Consider the following 9323-nt stretch of genomic DNA (forward strand, 5'->3'; position numbering starts at 1 on the left):
ACATAAGCAGAATCAGAAACGATGATAAGTACAGAAGATATACGAATTATATGGAAAACCCAAAAGACTCCACTCCAAATATCCTAGAACTTGTAGAGGAATTCAGTAAAGTGTCAGGATATAAAATCAATGCACAGAAATCAGTTGCATTTCTTTACACCAACAACACAACAGAAGAAAGAGAAATTAAGGAATCAATGTCATTTACAATTGCACCCAAAACCACAAGATACCTAGGAATAAAACTAACCAAAGAGGCAAAGAATCTATATTCAGAAAACTATAAAGTACTCATGAAAGAAATTGAGGAAGACACAAAGAAATGGAAAAATGTTCCATGCTCATGGACTGGAAGAACGAATATTGTGAAAATATCTATGCTACCTAAAGCAATCTACACATTTAATGCAATCCCTGTCAATATCCTATCCACTTTTTTCAAAGAAATGGAACAAATCATCTTAAAATTTATATGGAACTAGAAAAGACTTCAAATAGCCAGCGGAATATTGAAAAAGAAATCCAAGGTTGGTGGCATCACAATTCCGATCATCAAGCTCTATTACAAAGCTGTCATCAAGACAGCATGGTACTGTCACAAGAACAGACACATACATCAGTGGAACAGAATAGAGAGGCCAGAAATTGACCCTCAACGTTATAGTCCACTAATCTACAAAGCAGGAAAGAATGTCCAATGGAAAAAAGACAATCTCTTCAACAAATGGTGTTGGGAAAATTGGACAGCCGCATGCATAAAAATGAAACTGGACAATTTCCTTACACCACACACAGAAATATACTCAAAATGGATGAAGGACCTTAGTGTGAGAAAGGAAACCATCAGAATCCTTGAGGAGAACAAAGGCAGCAACCTCTTCGACCTCAGCTGCAAAAACTTCTTCCTAGGAACATTGCCAAAGGCAAGGGAAGCAAGGGCAAAATGAACAATGGGGACTTCATCAAGACCAAAAGTTTTGCGCAGCAAAGGAAACAGTTAACAAAACCAAAACACAACTGACAGAATGGGAGAAGATATTTGCAAATGAAATATCGGATAAAAGGATTTTGCAGTACATGGGAACAACTTTGACTCAGGGTAAAGGAGTTGATGAGACTAGCTAACACTACCACAACTTTTGTTCTCCTCTCTAAATGCTAATCATCTTTCATAAAGCCTATTATTCTCTCCAGTAACTGTCCAAACCGACCTGAGACTCTCTTAGGCTCATTTTATATTTTATACACAGGATAAAGTACAGAATTCTAGAAATGATGTCAATTACATAAGAAACAGCAAGATGATTATCAAATGACTTAATGAGTTTAGCAAAGCTCATTTACTTTAACCTCATTGTCTCACAGGTCATCTTTAACTCATGTCACAGAGTTAATATGTTTTGGGAACTGAATCTCCCCACAGAAATACACTGATGTCATCATAGGCAAGTCCCATAAGCATTTGATGGAAAGTTTAATTTTGCATTGTTAGGAACATAATTATTGACACTGACTTATTAGTAGTCTCCAAGATATTCACTGTTTTAATCCCAAAGGTTTCTGAGACAAAAACTTATATCCTGAAATTATATGAGAGTTAACACCATGCAGACACACACAAAAGCAATGTGATGTTATAAAACTCTTCTCAGAACATTCAGGTAAAGGAAGTATTCATATTTATCTTTACCTTACTATTAGTGTCCATAAGTATTGATTTATCTCAATTAGTTGGCATTTTTTAATTGTTCTCAGATTTCACCTTCTCACCTTTCTAGGTCTTCCCACAGGTGAAGGCTCTGGCAAAGTAGCATGAGATTTAAATTCAGTTCATGCCAACCTTCTGATTATAAGGTAGATCTCAAAACATCCTGGTAAGAATACAGTTTAATTCTGTTACATAATTCAGGGAAGTAAATTTAAAGTTATTACTAACATAGTTGAATAATTAAATGGCTTATCTTTAATAATTTAAAACAAGAAAATAAAACATTCAGCCTGTGCTTTTATTTTGATGTTTTGAGTATGGAAAAATAAGCCCATTCTGACCATAGAATTCACATAATTAGACACATTGGTCAAAATATCCTAACAGATCCCTAAGTAATAAAAGAAGATAGCCTTTGAGGTAAAACAAAATTCGTTCTCAAAAATCATATTTATTTTCAGATTTTTAAAATGTATTCATTTGAGAGAAAGAAACAGAGAGACAGAGCTCAAGTAGAGGGAGAGGCAGAGGGAGAGGAACAAGGAGAACTCCCACTGAGCTGGGAGCCAGACATGGGGCTAAGTCCCAGGACCTAGAGAATCATGACCTAAACCAAAGGAAGATGCTTAAATATCTTAGCCATCCAGGCAACCCATCTCAAAAAGCATACTAAGACTTAAGATTTTTCTCTTTCTCTAAGCGTTATAAAACTAAAATATACAGGCAAGCTTTTTTTTTATTAGCTTTAAAACTACTGTGATATACTTCAGAAAATATTGCATACGTTTCTTAGGAAGTGGGAAAATAGTATCTGGGTCACTTCCAGTAAGAGAATAATACATAAGATTTTTCATGATAAATTTCCAAGAATTTGCTTCGTAGCCTGTTTTTCAAAATTAGCTGTCTCAATTTGTGGAGACCAAAGAGATCACTAAGGATCAGTGATAGTATACTGACATGGTCACCTATCTCGGGTCTTTGAAGCTAGGACTGGAGTCAGTACTTTTTTTTTTCCCCTTCAATAGCATTAAATACCTCTTACAAGAAGTAAAAGTCATAGCTGAACTCAAATCTCTACAATTCTAATAAAGAAACTGTACATGCATATTTTTTAAAAAGCCATGTGTATTATTCATAAACAACTCTAGATTGTGCTGGGTATATAGGTTATGCTTGAGGATGCAAGAAGTGAAAATCAGTGTGGTCTAGAGCATTTAGTTAAAGCTTTCTTAAGTGACATATGTTTTACATAAAGATGGAAAGGATTTAGAGATCTGGGCAAAAATCAACAGGAATGATGGCACAAACAAAATCAGTTTTTATGGAAATGGATCTAATACCGGGAACAGGGATGAGAGAGGTGAAAATACATAGATATTTATTTCCTTGGATATCTCAAGTAATTTTCTCTAAAGATGAAAGTCCTATCATAATCCTTTGTGATCTTCATAGAATTCCTAGGATAGAAATTTAACATATCTGTTGTATGCTCTTTTCAAGCATTCATTCCACTGGGAGAGTATATGAAAACTTTGTTCAGTTAAAAAAATGTGTATACATGAAGATGGATAGTAAATTTATTATGAGGATCTTTAAACAAAACTGACATGATATTGTTTGTCAACATTGAACCAAATATTGGAATGCAAGATCGTACACTATTCATGTATGAATTCATAAAGGCAAACCTTTTCCTCCATAAGCATTCTTCTTGGAATACAAATATATTCATGGGAATGCTGATTTTCAGATTTGAGCTTATAAAACTAACATTTTTAGGGAATAACTATACCATAGAGGTTTGGGTGCCTGAATCCGGAGATACCACGGGAGTTTGAAAAAGCACCACTCTTTGTTGTAAAAAGAAAAATTTGGAAGGAAAGTTATACATACTCTAAATAATAATCTTATATCTCCAGAATTCCTATCTCAACAGAGAAGGTGGATATGACTGAGGATAACTACTCCTTGACTACTGAATTTATCCTCATAGGATTTACAGACCACCCACAGTTGAGGAGTCTCCTGTTTGTGGTATTTCTCACTATCTATGTGATCACTATGGTGGGGAATCTTGGCCTGGTGGCATTGATTTTTATGGAGCATCGTCTTCACACCTTCACATCTTTCTGGGCTACCTGGCTCTGATGGATTACTGTTGTTCCTGTGCCATTACCCCCAAAATGTTAGAGAACTTCTTTTCAAAGGACAGAATGATTTCCCTTTATGAATGCATGGCACAATTTTATTTTCTCTGCCTTGCTGAAACTACAGACTGCTTTCTCCTGGCAGCAATAGCCTATGATCGCCATGTGGCCATATGCAGCCCACTGCAGTATCACAACACCATGTCAAAGAAAGTGCACATTCAGATGACCACAGGGGCCTACATAGCTGGAAACCTGCATTCCATTATTCATGCAGAGTTTCTCTTTAGGTTAACTTTCTGTGGGTCAAATCAATCACTTTTTTTGTGATGTTCTTCCATTATACTGACTTTCATGTGTTAACCCTTATGTCAATGAATTGATAATATTTATCTTTGCAGGTTCAGTTCAAGTCTTCACCATTGGTAGTGTCTTAATATCTTACTTCTATATACTCTTTACTATTTTCAAAATGAAATCCAAAGAGGGAAGAGGCAAAGCCTTATCTACTTGTGCATCCCACTTTCTATCTCAATATTCTATTGTTCTCTTCTGTTTGTGTACATTTGACCACATTCAGTTAAAGGAAGAAGATATACCTGTTGCTTTTTGTTAATATCTAGTGATCCCTTTATTAAACCCTTTTATTTATAGTCTAAGAAATAAGGAAATAATAAATGCTATGAAAAAAATTATAAAGAATATTTTATAACATTCTAAAAGAAATATTATCGTCGGTGGAAAATTAACTTAAATTTGATAAAATGTTTTTGAAATCATGGAATATTGAGAAAGAAAAGGACTGTGTTGCCCATAGAATTTTCAATTACTAAAACAAGATATTATAGGACTCAAATAAGTTCAACAAGGAGAGATTCTGGTATGATGTATTGCAAAAGCTAAGCTCTTGCTTAGCTCCCAGCAAGACTGAACTATATAATTCTTCTTCAGGTTATACACTTGTCACCAAAATATTAGCTAAACTATTAGCTAATATTTCAATGGATAATGAATTACAATATTCAACAAATACAACAAATATTATGAATAGAAGTCAGTTAGATCACCTCCTTTTAATTCATTTAAAACAATGACTCTTGGAACCAAAAATTTACAAAAAATAATATTGTTGACAAATTTCTGGAATTCCAAAGCATAATCTTACAATCTCTGGCACATTCCAGGTTCTCAAGAATTAATCCCTTCTTAAAAAACACCAACTGTCAGAAGTAAACTGTATAACTTTGATTCTTAATTTTCTTTGAGTTTATTCAAGAGAATATATTTGAATATTATTTCACACAGAATATTCTCAAATCCAGAGTATGTTCACCTTTAAAAGGGGAAATTTTGTTATATATATTTTACCACAATGTTGAAACCAAGAAAAGAATGCTAGTAAAAATGTATAATAAAAAAGACTATTTTCATCTTTAGTGTTAGTCAATTTTACTTTAAAGTTCTCTGAAATAGAGTATTTGTATACTGTTGATTTAGCACTCTGTAGTTTCCATAAATGGTATTTATGGATTGAATGTCCATATGGATTTGGCTGTTTTCATATAATTTGATTAAGGTGTCCATCAGAAATGCAGTATTCCTGAATACACTAAATTAAACGAAGGGGTTTTTCTCTCTGATATTACTTATCTCTTTTGTTACCAGGAATTCCACCAAACTGTACTTATTCTAGTATAAATTACTGATACATTCTCAGCAATAATAAAAAGTTGGAGTTGCTATAAAGCATAAATGAGGCACAAAACAGTGAAGATTCTAAATTCCTAAACAAAAATATTTATTGATCATTTATTTATGCAAGTATGAAAGAAAACCATATATTACCGAGAACATGTTATCTGCTGGGCACAAAACTACACCTTTCATATATATTACCTACCAATTGGTTAGAAATGATTTTTCATGTATCTTCTCAGTAAAATCCTCATACTTTGAAACATTGAGTGGCTTGCTCAAGTTCAGCCAGGTGATTGAGATTGAGCTAGAATTTTTATCAATGATGCTTGGGAGTTCAGAAAATGGAGACACTTGTCCCCTGGGCTATTTAGACCTTATGCAGCATCAGAAGTGAGATGTGCCTTGAAAATGATTTTAAAATATGATGTTTTGAGGAAAAAAAAGAATGAGTATGACCACAGTCAATGTTTATGGAAATTAGTGTGACACTGGGAACTGGGGTGAGGAGGTGAACCATGAAGAGAGTCAGGAAGTTGACAAAACTTTTCTTAAAAAAAAAAAAAAAAAGAAAAAGAAAGAAAGAAAGAAAAAGAAAAAAAAAGTTGTTGTAGAATATGGGAAATAAGGGTGGGAGGGAGTCAGGTTACTGAGAATCTTCAATGTCAACCCTTAACAATCTGAATTTATCTTAGACGCCTCAAACACTGAATACTTCCTAGATCCAGGTAATATGATTTTGTATTTTTCAGAAAAGTAATCTGGTGATCAGAATGAGACTTGAAGCAATAAGGCTAACTTCAAGAATTCTTATACCAGATGATGAGAGTTGAAATTGGAGGATAAAAGAGGAGTGCACAGATATAAGCAACATTTTAAAGGGAAAATAATAAATTATAACTATTTGATAATAAAATGAAGGCCTATCTTCCCCTGAGAGTACCAACCATGTTATAACTGATTTCCTTCACTAATACTTAAAAAGGTACATGACACATTTGGCCATTCACTAGCCATAACTTTTATATATTTTAAGATAATCATTTAAGTTAATATATAATAGGTTTGTTATTTTTATTTTTAACAAGTCAATAAATATTTTTAATTTCTTGGTTTTAATTTATAATATTGCAAGTACTGTTAGATATTACCCACAGACACAAAGCTCTACAAGGTCCTAAACACTTTTTAAAGGGTGTAAAAGAATCCAGACACTCGAGTCTCATGAATGCTGTTTCTTTGCATACACTCTCTATTTTAGGAGATATTTTCCATTGCCAGATTCACATGCATTGATCCCTTTCCCTTTTCCAGGCATACCACAAGTTCTGTTTACATATTTCTGTACTACCAACTGCTAACCCTTAGTAACACTAAAGCCTAGAGGTATGCTAAGGGAAGAGTCTGTGACTTATTTGGGGCCAGTGAGACCAAAAAGGGAATTTTGTGGAAGTTCCTGGGAAATATGTTTCCTTTGTTTTAAAAGAGATCCAAAAAAAGTAGTCCTCCTCTGAATGTCATGTTTTGTGGCTATAAAATCTGGCACAGTCTACAATCATTTTGCCATCAAAAGAGACACCAGCCTGTAGGTGAAGTCAATACACAAAGGAAGGCATCGCTGAGGGAATCACAGAGAAGCAGACCCAGGGTTTCTGGAATTAACCACCCATTCTCATTTCAAAATCCAATAGATCTCCTTACTGTTAACCTTATTTGGAAAAAATGCTTTTAATGCAACTGAATAAATATTAACAGATACACATATGTCTCTCGTCTCATCTTTCATTTTTGCTTTATTTTAAATTAGTTCTAAGACACCCTTTTAGCTTGTAAATAACATTTCATCAGTATCCATTTAACTACTCAGCAAATCTCTTAAATTTTTTACTTTGACTTCTATATTTTAATTTCCTACAGCCCCAATGAAAAAATAGGGAACAAAGAGGTTTCCTAATTTGTCTACAGAAATATTAAGGTGGAGCACAGGGATCAAATTGAAGGATCCAATCCAAAGTCCATGCTCTTAACCACTAAGTCATATTGTACACAACATAGAAAAGTGAAAGGAGGAGGAGAGGAAAACTTTCAAGAAACTAAGCTGTTAAGTGGATAGAGAAACAGGGCAGAGAGTCAAGAAAAATGTGAATCAATGACATTTTCCTCCAGATTTGTTTTGGAGAAATTTCAAACCTACAGAAAAGTTGAGAAAATGCCCATGAATTTTGACAATCATGATTAGTAATTATTGACATTTCACCAAATTTGCCTAACAATTCACCTGGAAAATGTGTGTGTGTGTGTGTGTGTGTAGAATATATATATATAAAATATGTATGTATGTGTGACTATACATATATATGAGATTATGATAGTTTACCCAAAATTCTTCAATATATATCTCAAAAGAACAAAGACATTTCCTACACTGTCATATAATTTTTTAAAGATTTTATTTAATTATTTGAAAGAGAGAGAGAGCAAGAGAGAGCACAAGTGGGAAGGGGAGAATCAGGAGCCCCCAGTGCATGGGGCTTGATCCCAGGACCCCAGGATCATGACTGGAGCTAACGGCAGAGACTTAACTGACTGAGCCACACAGGCACCCATCATATCCTTATTGCCCCCAAGAAATTTAACATCACCTAATATGATGTTCACACTAAAATTTTGCCCAAATTGTCCTTCTTAGCAATATATTTTTTCATCAAGAATTCAATTAAATGCCACTACTTAGTGTATTATCATTTTTCAATCTCCTGTAATCTAGAACAAACCTCTTGCTTTTTTCTCCTTTCATGACATTTAAAAGTTTTTAAATCTCTGTGTCAGACATCATGTAAAATATGCCACCATATCTATATTTTGTGGTTTCCTCATGACTAGATTAGGTTAAATAATTCAGCCATCACAAGTGTACTGTTTTAAGGTGAGGCCTATGACATTAGCTTGCCTTGTTAACTGAAGCCTTTTACTGATTACTTCATTAAGGTGGTACCATCACCATCTGCTCTAAGATAAAGATAGCATATTTCCTTCCTAGGAAAATCTAATCTGTAGGGTGGTACCTGGACACCATGTGAATTGCTTTTACCCTAATAATTTTTCATCAACAGTTTTAGCATCCAATGACAATAATTTTTTGAATCAATTACTATCATTTGAAGGAGAAATCTGGTGATTGTTTTTCCCCAAGTGTTCTCTGGCTGCATTCTGAGAAATGAGAATTTTAAAAAAAATTTTTTAAACTGTTTTGGATTTATAGGAAATAATAAAGGTATTATAGAGTATTCCCATATCTGACACACCAATTTTCCTACATCATTCATATATTATATTGGTTTGGTATTTTGTTATAATTAGTGAACTAATATTGATACATTATGATAAAGTGAAATTCATATTTGATTCAGATTTCCATAGTTTAATCTAGTGTCATTGCATCCAGAGTCCCATTCAGCATATCACTTTATATTTACTCATCATGTCCCTTTAGTCATCAGGTGTCTGGGACAGCTTTTCAACATTCCTTGTTTTTGAAGTCCTTGGTAAATTTTGAGAGGTACTAATCAGGAATTTTGTAGAATGACCCTCAACTGGGATCCTTCCGATGTTTTTCTCATGATTAGACTTGGGGGATAGCTTTTGAGGAGAAAGGGCCCAGGGGTAAACCACCATTTTCATTACATCCTGCCAGTGGCAACTACTCTCCTCCTCACTTGTAACTCTTGATGTTGATCTTGACCACCTGGATGAGGTAGTGTTGTTGGGTTCCT

The 9323-nt window shown here is 34.0% G+C and overlaps 1 pseudogene; it reads left to right on the forward strand.

The window, feature by feature from the left end:
* Positions 1-3655: 3655 nt before the first annotated feature.
* On the forward strand, positions 3656-4567 carry LOC122910392 (annotated as a pseudogene).
* The last annotated feature ends 4756 nt before the right edge of the window (positions 4568-9323 follow it).

The sequence above is a fragment of the Neovison vison genome, chromosome 6 (assembly GCF_020171115.1).
Source record: "Neovison vison isolate M4711 chromosome 6, ASM_NN_V1, whole genome shotgun sequence".
NCBI lineage: Eukaryota > Metazoa > Chordata > Mammalia > Carnivora > Mustelidae > Neogale > Neogale vison.